Source organism: Coenobita brevimanus, chromosome 23 (genome assembly GCF_032717465.1).
Source record: "Coenobita brevimanus isolate Jiangsu-jjx chromosome 23, ASM3271746v2, whole genome shotgun sequence".
Classification (NCBI taxonomy): domain Eukaryota; kingdom Metazoa; phylum Arthropoda; class Malacostraca; order Decapoda; family Coenobitidae; genus Coenobita; species Coenobita brevimanus.
In genome coordinates, this window is record NC_136976.1 from 27781215 (window position 1) to 27800476 (window position 19262).

Below are 19262 nucleotides of genomic sequence, written 5' to 3' on the forward strand. Positions count from 1 at the left end.
TGTGTGATGTAGAAAACAGAACAAAGAATGAACTTAAGCTTGTTGCTCAACAATTGGGAATTGCAGTTCACTCTCATCATTCTAAAGATCAAATTGTTGGCATGATTAATAAAAGCTTGTTTAATGTAACTCCTCCAAATGAGCAAACGCAGATTGAAATAGCTAAGTTACAGCTAGCTCTGCAGGAGGCTCGTGTTAAGGAGGCTGAGTTTCAGGCACGTGCTAAGGAGGCTGAGTCTTAGGCTAAGGAGGCTGAGTCTCAGGCTCGTATTCAGGAGGCACAAATTGAACTTGCTAGGATTCAGGCAGACCATGAGTATCGCATGAAACAAGGTGGAACTGGATCATCTAGGTCTGATGATTTTGATGTGGCTAAAAATGTTAAACTTGTCCCTCCTTTTAATGAATCTGATTTAACAAAGTATTTTCAGTTGTTTGAGAGGGTAGCTACAGGTTTTAATTGGCCCAAGAGTATTGGCCAGTACTCCTTCAAACTGTTCTCACCGGTAAAGCTCAAGTAACTTATGCATCTTTGCCTCAGGATCAATCTGATAATTATGATGTAGTTAAGAGCTTGATTCTTAAGGCCTATGAGCTTGTTCCTGAAGCCTATAGAGTAAAATTTAGGACAACTTATAAGCAAGATAAGCAATCCCATGTTGAGTATGCAAAAATCAAAGAAGATCTGTTAGAGCAGTGGTTAAATTCTAAGAATGTGGATTCTGATTTTGACAAATTTAAGCAGATGATTTTGCTGGAGGACTTCAAAAGGTGTATTAATAAAGATGTAAGCCTATATCTTGATGAGAAAAGAATAGATAATGTGTCTGATGCTGCAGTTTTAGCTGATGAATATGTTCTCACTCACAAGAGATATTCTAAAGAAAAAAGGAAAGCTGAGAGTAAGTACGTTGCCTCTACTCAGAGTACAGGTAACAGGAAAGAGAATAAAGATGATGTTTCTCAGGAAGTAAATACCAGCTCCACCTCTAAATTTCAGAAAAGTAAATGTACTTATTGTAGTAAGCTTGGTTATACTACGGAGAAATGTTTCAGGAGACAGCGTGATGTGAACAAAAAGGAGTCTTTAAATATTCAGTCAATTGGTCTAGTGTCCACCCTTGAGAGTTCCCAGAATTCTTTAACTGAGTTAACTGACCCTGCTTTGAGGGGTAAATTAAATCCTCATGATGAAGCTCCTCTTTTGAGCAGTAACGTGGGTGACACACTCAAGAGTTCATGTGCTAATTTCCTGTCTGATGGTTTTGTCAGTCCTCTGGACAGTAATGACAGGAAATCAGTTAAAATATATCGTGATACAGGTGCTTGCCAATCCCTTATGCTGACCAGCGTTCTAGGCTCTAATGTTAATTCCTCTGATGAAACTGTAATCTTACAAGGTGTAGGGAATAATTACTTCTCTGTCCCTCTGTGCAGAGTGAATTTAGAGTTTGGTTTTGTTAATGGTTCTGTTATGGTTGGGTTGGTTGAGACACTCCCAATGTCAGGTGTAACTTTCTTACTTGGAAATGATATTCGTGGAAGTCAAGTGTGTCCAGCTCCTCAATTGTCTAGGGAGCCAGTGGCTGCGACCCAAGATTGTGATGTCCCTGATGTGTTCCCTGCATGTGCTATCACTAGGGCTAAGTCTGAAGTTACTTGTGACTTAGAGGATAATGATGATGATGATGTTATCCTAGCTGACACTTTTCTTGCTAATTTGGACCACTCACCAGATGAGGCAGTACCCCGTAGTGTTGATAATTTGTCTCGTCAAGAGTTGGTTTAGTTGCAGGTTGCTGACCCTGAGCTGAAAGGTCTAGCTAACTCTGCTTGCAGTGAGGAAGAGTCAGCTGGTGCTTCTACTTGTTATTATATAAAGTCAGGAGTACTAATGAGGAAGTGGAGACCCCCAACAGCATCAACCGACTGTGAATGGGAGGTTGTACATCAAGTTGTCATCCCTCGTGTTTGTAGGCAGGATATCATTAGGGTGGCTCGTGATTCCAGTTTGGCAGGACACCTTGGAGTGAGGAAGACTGTGGCACGCACTTTGAAACACTTCTACTGGCCAGGTATCTTCAGGGATGTTTCCTGGTATTGTAAGTCTTGTCACACCTGTCAAGTTGTGGGGAAGTGTAATCAGACCGAAAAGGTTGCACCTCTAGTTCTCATTCCTCCTTTTGAGGCGCCATTCACCCGTGTGTTGGTGGATATTGTGGGCCCTCTTCCTAAGACTTCTTCAGGATTTTCTTATGTGTTGACCCTGATTGATATGGCTACTCGTTATCCTGAAGCCATTCCACTTAGAAATATCTCAGCAAAGAACGTGGTTAAGGAAATGCTAGGGTTCTTCACAAAGTTTGGTCTGCCCAAGGAGGTACAGTCAGACCGGGGAAGTAATTTCATGTCAAATGTTTTCAAGCAGTCTCTGAAAGAATTGGGCATCACCCAGATCACGTCTTCAGCTTACCATCCCCAGACCCAAGGAGCGTTGGAGAGATATCATCAAACACTCAAATCGATGCTCAAGAAATACTGTTTGGAACATCAGAAAGACTGGGATAAAGGTCTTCCATTTGTTGTATTTGCCGCAAGAGAATCTCCAAATGAATCACTGGGCTTCTCACCTTTTGAACTACTGTTTGGCCATAAAGTAAGAAGACCCCTTAAGTTACTCAAGGAATGCTGGCTGTCAGAGGAAGATGACGTCAACCTGCTGGAGTATGTGATAAAGTTCAAAGAACGGCTGTCCACTGCTTAACAGCTGGCGAGAGAGAATTTAGGAGCTGGTCAGGAGAAGAAGACTTGGTATAAGAAGTCCAGGTTATGCCACTTTCAGCCAGGAGACCAGGTTTTGGTTCTGCTACCGGTGCATGGGCAACCTCTTAAAACCAAGTTTAGTGGTCCTTATTTTGTGGAGAAGAAACTCAGTGATGTCAACTATGTCATCGTCACACCAGATCGTAGAAAGAACAAGCAACTTTGTCACATCAACATGATAAAGTTATATCATAGGCGGGACGAAAATAACCCAGTCTGCACTGTAGCTGTTCCACCCGAGTCTGCAAGTGAAGTTCTCCCATGCAGCATGAGCCTGAGTGATAGTTTGGGAAAGAATCCAGATATCATGAATGATCTCCAGACTAAGCTTTCTCATCTAGCTCCCGAGGAAAGGCAGGAGTTTTCGGCATTACTGCAGGAGTACCCGCAAGTGTTCCGAGCCACTCCAGGAAGAACCACTGTGTTGATGCATGATGTCGATGTTGGAGACACAAAGCCAATTAAACTGCCTCCATACCGTGTGAACCCAGTGAAAGTTCCTCTCATCCAGAAGGAGCTTGGCTACCTGTTGGACCACAAGATGATTAAGCCCTGTCAGAGCGAGTGGAGTTCTCCTGTCACTCTAGTCCCTAAGCCAGGTGGGTCACAGCGGGTTTGCATCGACTACAGACATGTTAATCAGATAACCAAAACAGACACCCTCTCCCTCGTGTGGAAGATTGCATAGCCAAGATCGGAAAGGCAAGGTACATAAGTAAGTTTGATTTGTTAAAGGGATACTGGCAAGTACCTATGACTGAACGTGCTAGGGAGATCTCATGTTTTGTAACACTAGGAAAGACTTTTGCATGTTCTGTAATGCCATATGGTATGAAGAATGCACCAGCCACATTTCAGAAGCTCATGAATGTTGTAACAGAGGGTTTGGCAGGGTGTGTTGTTTATATTGATGATGTATTAATCTTCAGTGACAACTGGAAAGATCACCTATGCCATGTCAGTAAATTTCTTGAGCGTTTGGTTCAGGCTAATCTTGTAGCTAATTTATCAAAGTGTGAGTTTGGTCAAGCTAAAGTTCAGTACCTTGGGTACGTAATTGGTGATGGACACGTTGCACCACCAGGAGCTAAGGTTCAGGTTATAAGTGATCTTCCCAGACCTAAAAGTAGGAAGGAGCTACAAAGATTTTTGGGAATGGTAGGTTATTACAGGAGATTTGTTCTTAACTTTACAATTCTTGTATCACCACTTACAGACCTACTGAAAAAGGGAGTTAAATTTGTCTGGACCGATAACTGTGAATCCTCTTTCAGTAAACTTAAAGCTATCCTATTAAGTCAGCCAGTGCTCGCTACTCCAAATTTTGCTAAGCCTTTTAAGATGGCTGTTGACTCAAGTGATACAGGAGCTGGGGCTGTTTTGCTGCAAGAGGATGATCAGGTATTGAACACCCTGTATCTTATTACAGTAAGAAGTTCACTCCACCTCAAAAGAACTACTCAACTATTGAGAAAGAGCTTTTGGCCTTGATTTTGGGTTTACAGCATTTTTCATTTTATTTGTGCTCTGGTTTTGACCCCATAGTCATTTATACCGATCATAACCCACTGAAATTCCTTAGTAAGTTTAAAGATAAAAATCAGAGATTGACAAGATGGAGTCTACTTCTTCAGGAGTATTCATTAGACATACAACATGTCAAGGGGAAAGAAAATGTTACTGCAGATTGCTTATCTAGACTTTAGACAGATTGTTTTAGAGTAATAAGAAATTTCCTTTGTGAATTTCTTTTTTCTTTGTGGGGAGGTGTTACATAGCCTATGATTTCATCACCCTTTGTGTAATTCTAACGTACAGTATGCTGCATGTTTGATCACGAGCGTGTTCTACCTCCCTCCCCCCTTCTACCCTTATAGTAGAGTAAGTCGTTCTTTCTGTTGTTCAGAGCAGGAGTGTCAACTCTTTGTCCCCTATGGCTTCATTTGCGCGTCCTTCTTACAAGTTGTATCAAGCTCTGCCGGCCCCTATATAATGAGCTCAGTCTCTACATTAATTGCCACAGATCGACTCCTCATTTTGCTCACATCTCTGTCCTCCCCTGTACAGTTGTTATTGTGAGTGCTCAGGAAGTCTCCAACCATCTAGCTGCTGTGTAATTTGAGTATAACTGTTGTTGCATTTTTTCTTGTACTGTATAGCATAACGTGTTAATTCGTAGGCCTGGTGAGGTTTTTGTGATTCATGTGTTTTGGGTGTCAGTCATTATTGATAATATTTTGTATCCGTAATAATATATCTTGCATTCACTGAGCATTATCCGGTTTTCTCACTTTATCAGGGCTGACTTAGATAAATATGCTCATGCTAATTTCGTGTTAATAGAGGCTATTGCAGTTAACCATATATTTAACCTGTTTTTTGCCATTACATTATCCTTATGCGTCCTGAATGTTTTGTTGTTAGTTTGAGCATTAAACTTTAACTTGTAATTTTACCTAACTCTTTTGTTTTGAACCTGGAACTTTACGGGACAGTTTTCTGTTCCGTAACAATATATATATATATATATATATATATATATATATATATATATATATATATATATATATATATATATATATATATATATATATATATCGCCACATTCATAACCACACTATATCTTATTATACAACTCACACCATATATCATCCCCCACCACAAAACTTCCCGTTCCTGTCAAGAAATTTGAGCTGGCAGGGAAAGAAAAGCGATTCCTCTACCACAAAACTTTTCTTCCACGTTCACGCCCCAAGACTCCAATGGGGAGGCACCAGCCAACTCCCTAACTATGTTCCGTATTTTTACCTAGGAGCGCCAGGCAGAGGGAATATTGAATGGATGAGAGGAATGACCGTAATGTGTGTGTGTGTGTGTGTGTGTGTGTGTGTGTGTGTGTGTGTGTGTGTGTGTGTGTGTGTGTGTGTGTGTGTGTGTGTGTGTGTGTGAGAGAGAGAGAGAGAGAGAGAGAGAGAGAGAGAGAGAGAGAGAGAGGTTGAAAGTACTGTATGTATAGATAAATTAAGTAAAATGAAAGTATAATGCTGAGGAAGGTAGAAACAAAAGAACAAAATAAAGGGAAGACGTGAGACAATAATGATGAAAATAGTTCGAAGAGGGAAAAGAAAAAATTATGAGAAACCAAACAGAAATTAACCCCGTCATGATCAGAAGAGTTATAATGTTCTAACTCAGATAACTCCATACGATTTTACTCACCTGAGTGAGTCATAGGCTATAATGTTATTTCTATTCCTTTTTTATACGTCTGACTTTGAGCATAGGATTACAAGCCCTTTCCCTAAGCTTCAGCAGCGACCCAACGTACCACACACCTCCACATGTCACCACTCCTGCACAAGTACCCACGTCCATACTGAATGTATGCTAGGGCTGTCTCATATAGGACCATTGGACTGGAATTAGTGAGGGTCTTTTTCCATACCTGCGGATCTTGTGGTAGTTAGGTAAAATCTCGACTGACTCGGCCACCGCCTTCTCCAATACTGGTACCATTCACCCTCCCATGGTGGGAACAACTGTAGTATTGTGTTACAACTAATGATAGATTTTATTCGGCTAAGAATGAAATAACGTAACAACAAAGTTTAAAAGGTTATTAGCAAAATGTCATAAGCGACAAAGGAAAGAAAACAGAATGGCAAAGAGTACCAGAAAGGAATGGCAAAAAGTTATGAAAATAGTTAACATAAAAAAAAAAAAAAAAAGAGAGAGAGAGAGAAATTAATAAAAACAGAAGAAACGGGATGCGATAAATGACAGAAAATGTAAGGACAGAGGAAAGAAAAGGAGTGGAGACAGCGATAAACGGGGACATGAAAGAAGATAACTAACACTCGCAGGTTCGTCTATTCATATTCAGCTGAGTAAAATCGTCTAGAGTTAGTTGGCACGTAAACTAGTCTTAATTGCTCAGTGATAATCAAAAGGGTAAGAGATGCACTAAAATGAGGAATGGTACAGGAAGATAAGATATATATATATATATATATATATATATATATATATATATATATATATATATATATATATATTCCGGACAGTAAAAAGGGCAAAAAATAGCAGAAAACGAGAAAGAAAACGTGAAAAGACAGATGACAGAGATTAAAATGACACATGGGCAGTAAAAGAGCGAGGGGAGGATAAAAATGAGGTGAGGGTAATAAAGCGGCAATGAAGATGGAGACAGAGGGTAGTGAATGGAATGACAGTGTAAATACATGAAGAGATAAATGACGCAGAAGGAAAAGAATGCATGAATGAGAATTACTGTTCGTCCACCATTACTTTCCCTCGAACAGAAAGTGTTAATGAAGAGTATATTCAACCCAACAGTTCGAAAATTCTCCTATATGTTGAATAAAATGACCTGGTAATAGTAGGAATAAATTATAAAGGATATCAAATTACTAAGGATGTTGATGTCATACTTGAATGAAGGGCTAAGTAATAAAGAGACAACATATGGCTAGAAAAGCCTTAATATATTTCGACTGCACAAGTCTTCACACTTTTTAAGTCCTAACCCTCTCCCAGACCACGACACGCAACCGTCAAAATTATAATCCAAGTTCCTATTTCAGTTCTAGATGTGAACAGACTGGGAATAAAGATGGTCGTGTCCAAATGTCTCATGGCTGATTCAGGACTGGAACCCGGTACTTCTCTGTTCCGGGACGAGTGTGCTTCCAAGTATACCACTGCCGTCCCCCTGAAAACGGCAGGTGAAGCGAGTCAAACGATAATGAATGACTGAACGCCTAGAGAATGTGATGAGACCAGCTGAACATAAAACTGTCCACTTAATACTGCAGACATGAAGCAAGCCCAGATACATAGGGGAGAGCGCCTTATTACACAAGGGGTTATTGATGACAAATTCTAAGATAATTCTACAAACCTGTCCTGAGCTCAGTGAAACAGCATGGTAGTAGCAGGATTTTTTTTTTTTTAAGCCGCATTGTACTGAAAATTTTGATGTTAGATAAATGGACATAGGACAGACAAAGAAGAAACTAAATGAGTAAAATCAGTGGTGCCAGACTGAAAACTAGGGAACATAAAGAGACCAGCTCAGCAAAAAGACGTCCATTGCCTGTCTCTCTGCATTCTTCCCATTGCATACTAGTGGACGAGATGGTTAGAGTGATAATGATAATGATGATGATGGACTCATATCTATTCAGATCGTCACACCGTCACTGAAAACCAGCCTATAATGAACAGGGAAAGCAGCATTTATGGACAAGAAAACAACATGGGTATGTAAATAATAATAATCATCATCATCATCATCATCATCATCATAAGGACGACGACGACGACGATGATTATGATAGCAGCAGCAGCAGCAGCAACAACAACAACAACAGAACCAAAAATAACATAAACCATAAGAATCATGACATCGCCACCACCACCACCAACAAGACCAACCAAAAACTCTGAGGAATGTCTGTTTCGTCAAAGTCTTGCCTTTCCTCCCATTTTCTTTTCCTATTTCAGTTGACTGAGAATTTTCGACAGAATAAGAAAAAGTTCTGGAAGGAGGTGAAAAGGGTGCGAAAGGGAGAGTCTGGGAAGGAAGAGAGAGTAAAAGCAGAGGATGGAATGATGTTAATTGAGATCGATGCAGTAAGGAAGAGATGGGCAGAGTATTTTGAAAGATTGTTAAATGTAGAGGAGGAAAGGGTGGCTGAGATTGTGGCGGATGGAAGGGTGCAAGGAATAAATGTGTTGGGAGAGTTGAATGATTCTTTGATCACGAAGGAGGAAATGGAGAAGGCACTAAAGGAGATGAAAACAGGGAAAGCTGCAGGTATGGATGGGTGTGCTGTGGAATGCCTGAAGGGTGGTGGAGTGACTATTGTTGACTGGTTAGTAAGATTGTTGAATGTGTGCTTTGTGAAAGGTATGGTGCCAGTTGACTGGGCAAGTGCTTGTGTGGTCCCGTTGTATAAAGGCAAGGGTGATAAGTATGAATGTACTAGCTTTAAGGGTATAAGTCTGTTGAGTGTTGTAGGTAAGGTGTATGGTAGAGTGTTAATTATGAGAGTCAGAGAGGGTACAGAGGGAGTGATTGGTGATGAGCAGTGTGGCTTTAGGAGAGGGAAGGGATGTGTGGATCAGGTGTTTGTTGTGAGACAAGTGTGTGAAAAGTATTTAGCGAAAGGCAAGGATGTGTTTTGGGCGTTCATGGATTTAGAGAAAGCATACAATAGAATTGATAAGGAGGCTTTGTGGACTGTTTTAAGATTGTATGGACTTGATGGTAGGTTACTACAAGGGGTGAAAAGTTTTTATGTAAATAGTAAAGGGTGTGTAAGAGTGGGTAATGCTGTGAGTGATTGGTTTCCTGTGAGAGTGGGGCTGCGACAGGGATGTGTGATGTTGCCTTGGTTGTTTAATATTTATATGGATGGTGTTGTAAGGGAGGTGAATGCAAGAGTTTTAGGTGGAGGTCTGAGTCTGGTGAATGTTGATGGTGGAGAGTGGAATCTGAAGCAGCTGCTGTTTGCAGATGATACTGGACTGGTGGCTGATTCAGAGGAGAGATTGAGACAGTTGGTAGAGGAGTTTGGAAGGGTGTGTGAAAGGAGGAAATTGAAAGTAAATGAGAATAAGAGTAAAGTGATGAAGTGTACGAGGATGGTAGATGGTAGGGGGATGAATATAGTTTTGAATGATGAGTTATTTGAGGAGGTAGAGTGTTTTAAATATTTAGGGTCACATGTTGCTGTGGATGGAAGAATAGATGCAGAAGTGAAGTTTAGAATGAATGAAGTAGGTAAGGTGCTGGGAGGAATGAAGAAAGTGTTTAGATGTCGTTCACTTAGAATGGATGTAAAGAGAAGGCTGTATGAGGGTGTTGTGGTACCGACTGCGTTATATGGGGCTGAAACATGGAATATGGGTGTAGCAGAGAGGAAAATTTGAATGTAATGGAGATGAGGTGTCTGAGGAGTATGTGTGGAGTGACGTGTATGGATCGAGTGCGAAATGATGAAGTGTGAAGGAGCTCTGGAGTGTTCGGGAGATGGCTGGTAGAGTTGAGCAGAGGGTGTTGCGATGGTTTGGGCATATGGAGAGAACAGATAATGAGTGATTGGTGAAAAAGGTAACTAGATCTGATGTGAGAGGTGTAAGGCTGAGAGGGAGACCACGAATAGGATGGATGGACAGTGTGAAGAGAGTGCTGGATGCGAGAGGGATGTCTGTTGAGCAAGGAAGAGTGGCTGTGCGTGATAGAAATAAATGGAGAGAAACTGTGAATGAATAAATGATGACGCAGCCCTGAGGGGATATTCTCCCGCATTTGGTCTGATCAGCTAGTCAGGTCAAGTGCGGGTGAGGGGATGGATCTATTATGATGTGGCAGGGGTAAACCAGCTCTGCTGTCGGGCCCTGCTGCGGATGTCACTGATTGCACTTCGCAGTTGACCCTTGTGCGGTGTGATGCGGTGAGGATCTGTTCCTTCTCCCCTTTGGGGCTAAGATGCGAATGAATGTGTTTGAATGGATGAGTAATGGGGAGTGTGTCGTCCTGTCTCGGCTACCTCCCTTTCCTTGGGGGAAGCAGCCTAGGTATATAGATAGATAAATTTCAGTTGAACTTCACATATTTCCGATTAAATTTTCAGATGTCTTGGGGATTCCTTCTAACAGTTTCCCACAAAGTTCTTAACCTAAACCACCTCCTTCAGTTGAATTTAGCCTCTCCTGATTCACGCTCGGGTGAATGAGGCCGTCTGGCGTTAGCTGGGATAGAATGTCAGAGTTGTCCCGATTGTGAGAGGACTAATAGTGGCAGTTTTGGCACTCTCAGTGCTTCTGTGTTCACTCTCAGCTAGAAAAAAAAAATCTGGCGATAGCTAGTACAGAATGTTAGAGTTGTCTTGCTTGTTAGAAAAATACTTGGACCAGTATCAACACTTTCATGTTTGCACGACACATTGCTAGCTTATTAAAATCGTTTGGGGTTAGCTGGGAGAGAATAACAGAGTAGCCCTGATCACAAAAGGTAATTTGATATTCGATTTCCTTCTAATTCCTGATTAATATAATGTGACCATGTTTGCTTAACCCTCTCATGGTCGGGACGACTCTAGTTGTTTCTTCCAGCTAACGTCCGACGATTTCATTCAGTTGAAAGAATCTATTCTTCAGCAGACAGAGATTATTAGTACTGTCATCATTAATACCGTCACCATTATGCGTCTGGAAATAGATACATAGATAGATTAAACTCGCCGAGACATATTTAACAGTGAAATCCAGCTAACGCCATACGATTTGATTCACTGGAGTAAGAAACAGACGACTGAGCGTGTTAACCCAGTTCTATGACAGTCTTTGTGTGTGTGTGTGTGTGTGTGTGTGTGTGTGTGTGTGTGTGTGTGTGTGGAGTATTCTTGCTGCAACCAGACGATTTATTCACTTATGGGGGAGACTACTTGTTTCATGCCTTTATGCTAGATGTCTTTCTTAGGATGAATGAAACCGTATGAGGATAGCGAGAGTTATCTACAAAAATAACTGTTCGGGTAGTCAACAGATAAATGTGCCGACTACACCAAAAAGAATGCCAGTATTCATATCTTTTAACTCTGTGAATGCAAGGACTGACCTCAGCGTTGCAAGGTTGTCCGGTGTCAGAATATATATCACCTAAATGCGTCTTTATCAACTCATGTGTTAGCCCCGTCAGTACAGTGACATCGTTTTTGTTTTATTAATTTTATTCTTATGACCTACAGACGGATTTGAAGAAAGAAAAACTTTTTGTAATGAAAGGGTTAGAAACTGTTCATTTGCAGCTAGAGGTTTCTTCCCAAGGTGAATAAAATCACCTGATGGTAGCAAAAATTAAATATGATATGCTTACAGTGGAGGAGTTAACCTTTCCACTGGGAAAATTTATTTAATTAGTTTACTTTGCTACATCTAGATTATCATACTGAGTTTTGGAAAGACATCCTGTACTGCAAGCGTGAATGAAGTAAATATGTATAGTAACCCCCCCCCCAGCTCGAAAAGTCTCTCCAAATTCGAATAAATGGTAGTTTTGGGAAAAAAAATAATAAAGTGAAATGGTTAACCCACTGGTATTCGGGCAACTCTAGTATTTTATTCCAGCTCTGAGTGAGTCATAGGAATCTGACTATTAACTGGCAACATTATCCCTTCTATGGTCGGAACAACTCTATCATTCTAGCTAACACCAGACGATTTTAATCATCTGAGAGAGAGTCATAGGAGCCTGAGAGTGTTAGCCACTCGCATCCCCGTGTATATTAGTTGGCAATGTGGAACTTGCCAGATACCGTTAAAAAATCGTACGCCCTTGTTTACCAGTAGGGAATATGAAATTTCCTTGCTTATGAACCAAGTGAGTAATGTGAATGAGTCATAGGAATATAGGCGTGACAAAGTTCCGTATTTTCGTGTTTAACAATTAGGAATCTGTAACTTGCCTGAGAGTATGATCCGTATTCCCGTGTTTATCAAGTAGAAATATACTGTAGACCTGAGGGTATTAATGATCCGTATTCCCGTGTTTATGAGTTAGTCTGAGTGTTAATAACCTGTATTTTTCAATTTGGGGATGTGGGGCTTGGCCTGGGCGGGAGTTGTGATCGCTATTGACGAGGAGTGTTTTGCTGCCATTAGCGCTAAAGTATACACCACCAGAGAAACGTAAATGGAGGAAGAGAAAACACCTGAAGATGCAATGCTAGGCGGCCAAGTGAAACAAGATTAGACTGGGGATGCTAGGATGAGATGGGTGAAAGATGAGAGTGACGGGGGTAGGGGTGAGAAGAAGTAAGGTGGATGAACAGGTTAGGAGGGTAAGGGGAGAGGATGAGAGGTGTGAAAGAGGGGGAGGGGAGGATGGGGAGGATGAGAAGAAGAGTAAAAGGGTGAGAGGAGGGGTACAAGCGATGATAGGTGAGGAGTTAAGGAGAGATGAAGGGGGATGATGGTGACGGGGTAATGGGGAGAATGAGAAAGTAAACTGAGTGAAAGGGTAATGGGGTGAAGGAGGTGGGGGAAGGGGAGAGAGAAAAAATGAATTTCAAAAAGACGACTTGTGAAGGTACAGGGAAGGGGCGTAGTTTTATTCCCGTCGGTCCTCAAGCTTACAGAAAGCGATTAGCCATTTCACTATGTGACTTCGCAGACTAATCTTGCTCAAACAAGACTATTTTATTTAGTTTGGTGGGTCATGGTGTAATGAAAGGGGGTAATAAACGGTTCGAACACGGTTTCATGGTATAAGTCAAATCTTCTGGAGATGGCTAAAATACGTATATACATCATCATAATGAAGGGGCTAACATCTTTACGGGTAAAATACCAACAGGCGATTTATCTTCGTTATGAGAAATATATGCCATCAAAGGGTTAAAAGTTATCTCTATTAACCCTTTTGCTTTAACAGACACACGTAACTACTTCCCTCCAATGACGTAGTTTTTTCCCTGTTTATACTCTTTCTACTACCTGGCAAGTGTATTCAGCTTTGGAGAGAATTTAGGAGCTGCAGGAGTTGTATTTAACCTTCACATACCACCATCACTGCAATAGGTCACCCGTATGCTACATAAAATTGTCTTGTAGCTGCATGATTAACATGAAAAATTACGCCTCCAGATTAAGAAATCAAACTATTTTGTTCAGGTCTGTGCATGCCCGTTTTGTTCAAATAGGTAAATAACTAGTAGCTACAGAATTAACTCCCTGATCATGAAATACAGTTACTACTACAACCACCTGTTATCATCATCATCATCATCATCATCGCCGTGTTATGTGCCATGTTTCATAGCCATTGCATTTATAATCTCCTGATAGTCTAGTGGTTCAAGGACCGGTAGGGATGACAGTCATATGATGATATTAAAGACACGTTCAGGAACACGAGAATAAAAAGACTCTAGTGTACATAAACACAACAACCACCTTTGGCTTGGAAAGGATTATGAAAATAACAGGATGACAGACAATGAAGCATGGTGTCATTGGCCTCTGTCAAATATGCTTCGGTGAGCAAAGGAATATGAGAACGACAGATAATGTTAAACTGAGAGAACGCTGGACAATACACTACAAAAATGATAGTGAGTCAAAGTTTTTTGCTGGGGGGAGGGAGCAAATGTGTGTGTGTGTTTTTTTAATAACTGAACAAATGAAGGAAAAACAAATGAATGAAAAAAATAATCCATAAACCAGATTACAGTGTCCCCCATTCACAAAAAATCTGTAACAGTTGGACTTGAACAGCCGTGGGTTGAAGTTTGGGGGGAAACCACTCTAGGGAAGCGAGTTGCAAAGAGATGCAGTTCGGGAAGTAAAAGTTCTGATAGGCAGAAGTTCTGCACTATGGCAGTGTGACAGTCCAGTCATGAGCGCAACCAGATTTATGGATATACCCCATCTCCCTAACCCGATGGCGATTCCAAGACTGATTGATTTACTTGACACATTCTACTGAAAGCTAGTACAGGGAATCATGTAACATACATGTAGTTTGGTATAAATATAGGGAGGAAAACATTTAGTAAAGTATGCATGGACACTCGCCCTATTATTATATTACTGAAAAGCTACAGCAAATGAAGACCATCAGGAACTGGATCCTTAGGGCTCGTTAACTAAGAGGCCCAGCATTCTATGTCACCAGCTTTCCATCCGACTTGGGAGAACCGACCTGTCCGACTTGCGCTATATAGCCTGGGGCGAGTACACCTCGTAGTGGATAATAAGGACCTAGTTGTTACCGTTACCATTTCAAATACTACGAAAATCATTATCATCAACAATATTATGAAAACCAATACTGAATTCGACAAGAAATTAATCACTTCAGTCTCACGCTTACTAGGTTGGAAGGCATGTTCTGCATAAACTTACAGTGACGTCCGCGAAAGTTCATTTGCATAATAAATGATGACATGGTTTCAGAGCTATGCAAATATTATTCCACAGCTCTGAAAATTATTCATTTACTGATTTATGCACCTACAATTTCAAATTCAGAAAGACAAAATGCACAGTATATTTTCATGACATGGCTTTAATTCCCTGCACGTACAACATTATATAAGGAATGCTAGAATACAGAACAAATACAAAACAATCACATCAATCCTTAAATGTACATCAACGACAGTGTATTAAAGAAAGGCTCAACATATAAGGCATTTGTGAGATATGAACATAGTTCCATACACATAAATCTTCTCACTATGTTGAGGAAGCTACAGGACAAAATACATTCGTCACATCGAAAATGTGAACATAATTCCCCGAGCCTAAAACACCGCTGTATTTTTTTTTTATTTTAGCTCAAAATATTGAACACATTCGCAGATTATAGGCTAGATTCCTTGTAGGCACCGCAGCACATTGTACTGGCCAGTGTGGCATTTTTACCTCGCACCAGGCACCAGTGACCCGTGTCTCCCCAACAGCCTCGCGGTACAAGTTTCCACTGTCATTTCCACCACCATAACACTCCCATCTGGCCCCTCGCTTAACACTCACCACCACCCTTTTATATCTCAGTCATAAGGGAATCCGTTTTCCCCTCAACCCTCACTACTCTCCCCTCTCGTTGGATCTAGCACAGGATGCCAGAATATTGAAGCTGGTTCTCAGTGCCAACACTGCCTGACGAATAAATGAAATGGCAAACCGCAAAAATGCATGCTAGGACAATATCGCAGTTTTATTCAGATTCAGGAAAACACACGCACACACACACACACACACACACACACACACACACACACACCCGTGAGGGACGAAACTGATTAGCCCACTACATCCACGCACCACAATCAGCGAAGTTACCCTGCACGAATAGCCAGCATATTTTTCTTTTCAATTTTCTTTACTAATAACGAGAGAGGGAGGGGAGTTAGTAGGGGGGGGGGGGTTTACGCTGAACTGCCCCTGTGCCAAGGTGACGAGAGGGAGGAAACGAACGGGAGCCAAAACCCCGCTTCAAATATTGTTCCCAGTCTGACACACTTTTAACAACTACAGTTTTACACGCACCTTCATTTAGATGAGGAACAAAAATTCTCTCTCTCTCTCTCTCCATATAATTAACAAACAGATGCCAGGCGATCTAGTGAGACAAGACGGTACAATTGGATGTCGCCCATAAATTATTTAAATCCAAAAAAGAACTGTGGTATACAGCCCACATAAGTCATTCAGAGGTAAAAGACTGGTCATTCTTACCGTAATTTTCCAGTCACAGTAACTTTGCTTCAGGTCTCTTAACTACCTGGTGGAACAGCTGACATGTAACGGTGTAAAAAAATGCTGCTGCTGACGAAGACGACGACGACAATGATAATGATGATGATGAACCTCTGAAAGTGATCCATGTAAATTTTTAAAACGATATTTATCATAAGAGTTAAGCAAGGTATATATATTTATTATTTTCGTGTTAACAAAGTACTAAGAGGAACAGCATTGGAACAGCATTTGAAAACATCGTTAAATGAACATATTCAGAATCAAAAGAAAACAGGGAATGGAAAGGAAGGGATCATTCTTTCCATATTTCAAAATTTACTATGACTTCTGTCAGCGATACGGAGGTGGTATACTGTATTCTATTTAAAAACTTTTCTTGTGTATACTGGAGAGGAGGGGTCCACACGCATGGTAGAAAAGCGACGTTTCTTCAAATGTCAACATAGCTGGTAAACTGACCAGACTATTCCGTACGGCTAACTCATTCTCTCTCTATAAGGAAATTACTCCTATCATCACGGACCACGTCGCTCTACATCATCAGGTTCCTATAGAGTTTTCCTCAGGAAATCGGTCACGAAGGGGAGAGGGGAAGCTTGGCCCAAATATGTGATTGGTTTTGGAGGTGTACCAGAGCGTTTAGCTGACGTCTGTGCGATGATGATGACGATGATGATGATAATTACTGTAGCATACCTTCTACTGTCACATTATTATTTCCGTCAAGGAGGTTGTTATTTTCGTTCGGTATGTTTGTTTGTCTCTCTTACCTGACTGCTGAGTCTTGCTTTCTTTATTATCGCAGTTTCAATGGTCGATGCTCTTCTTAACTGCCTGCTTGCATCTCTGCTCCATTATGGCGGACTCTTACCTCTTTTCTGTCAAACTCTCTAATGCAAAAGTTATCCGACACTCTCAGCCCTTTAGGTATACTGAGGTGTCTCCCTCAGTTTGTTTCCCTCTGCCTATGACCTTCAGTCTTTTAAACGCAGTGTATCCAGACATCTCGAAATGAATGGCTCTAGAATCTGACTCTCCTTTCTTTATTTGTATGTACTGGAAAGAACAAATTTAAGAACAAATTTGCGTGTTTCTAGCCTTTAGTTCTTTCTTCATTACATAAAATACCAAGGCCTGCTTGCTGGCAGTGATAAATCGCTGCAGAAGGTCTTTGTCTGCTCTTAGTCTTCATTTTTGTTCTTTTCTTTTGTGTTCTTGGCTAACTGATAGAGTGGTATTAATGTGGTACAACTGCTCTTGGCAGTGGAGCACAGAAGGGAACATGTGAGTTAGAACAAGCCTCGGCTACATCTGATCGCTGTGTGATGTGTATCTAGATTTGTTGTCGACCTATAGTAGTTGTTTCGCATCATGCTGTGGATTTTCAATTTATTCCATTGCCAATTCCATTGCTGCCGTATTTTGTAGTGATGCACGTGTATGTCACCGTAGAAAACTGAAAAATTTGAACCCGGCATTTTTTTTTTTCAGCGCATATGTAACTAGATTTACTTATACAGAAATGAAATATATAGCTCAATAACTATCCTACTTTATGAAAAAATGTTTTTGCTAGAAAGAGACGCTTTTCCGTGTTGGCACTGATAAATACCGGCCGTATCGCTGTTCATTTATACAAACGACCCTCAGCTCCCTATATATCCCCTGCTAGGAAGACGGTGAACTCCAGGTGGGAGGCAGATTCAGTATACGGTCCACCAGGATCGAGCTCTGATGGTCCAAGGGCCACAACATCAATAATGTGGCAACATACTTATATACCATAATGAGACACAAAGCACGTAAACATTAAAAACTGAATGAAAATCTACGTGCATGTGCTTACAGGTGGTTGTGAAATTACGTGTGTTCACCTAAAAAGACATCTGACAATCATTTTCTTTTATGCAAAGCATTTTTTCAGAACGGAAAAATCCAGCCTGGGAAACATATTTTTTCCGCAGAATCAGTATAGATTACACATATTAAGCCTGGTTATCCACCAGTAAAAGCAAACTAGAAGCATTTTAAGCCCATATTTGTGAGTTTGCTACCTGGCAATGATGTCACTAATCTCTTCAACCAAATGACTTAATATTTGTTTAAGTTTTATTATCATAAAGCTAATTATCCATTAGCTTTGGAACAACATGTAGTGAAAGGATTAAAATTGGAATACCATGAACACTATTGCAAGGAGCAATGTTCCACGAACAAAATAGAGTATAACCATCTGTAGGTAATGAGTGATCTGAAAAATACATGCGTAGTTAGACAGAGAATCCCAATGATGTTGGTGGTATGTATGCTGTGAAGGGTAAACCACTAAAGACAGATTTGGCGACGGGACGGTGTAATGCAAGGAAGATAAGGAAACTAGGCAGTTGAGGTAGACAGGTAGAGAGGCATTAGTTTGGCAGGGAGATCCTTCTTCAATATCATTTAAGTATGTTAAAAAAAAAAGAATAGGACCTAACACTGAACCCTGTGGCACTCAGCATGTATCGTTGATCCAGTCTGACTCATTTCCATTTATTACAACCCTGCTTTCGTCCGGTGAGCCAATATTCGACCCATCTGAGCACACTGCCATAGAAACCATGTGCCTTTGGCTTCTGAAGGTGTCTTTTGTGTGGAACTTTGCCAAAAGCCTTTTGAAAATCGAGGCAGAAAAAGCCAACATACATGTTCAATATATCGTTGAAAAAGTCCAATAAGTTCGTGAGGCAAGAGCGATTATTCCAAAAAACCATGTTGCAAATCTATGGTGAGATTAATTGCCCCTAAGTGTTTCACGAACTTGTCTCTGATACAAGTTTCAAATAATTTGCATACCACTGATGTTAAACTAATTGGCCGATAGTTTCCTGGCTGTGCTCTGTTGCCCTTTTTGATTATCGGGGTTATGTTTACAAGCCTCCATTCGTGTGGCACCTTACTGCTCTTTGGTGATAAGTTAAAATTTTCAGATAAAGGCTTTGATATTTCTTTCTGTAGTTCATTTAATACACGTGGAGATATTTTGTCCGGTCGTGGTGTTTTATATTCTTTTAATTTGCTAACTGCAAGTAGAACATCGTATTCACCAACTAATATCATTAATTAATTGTGGCGTCTGGCAATAGATAGATAGATAGATGTTG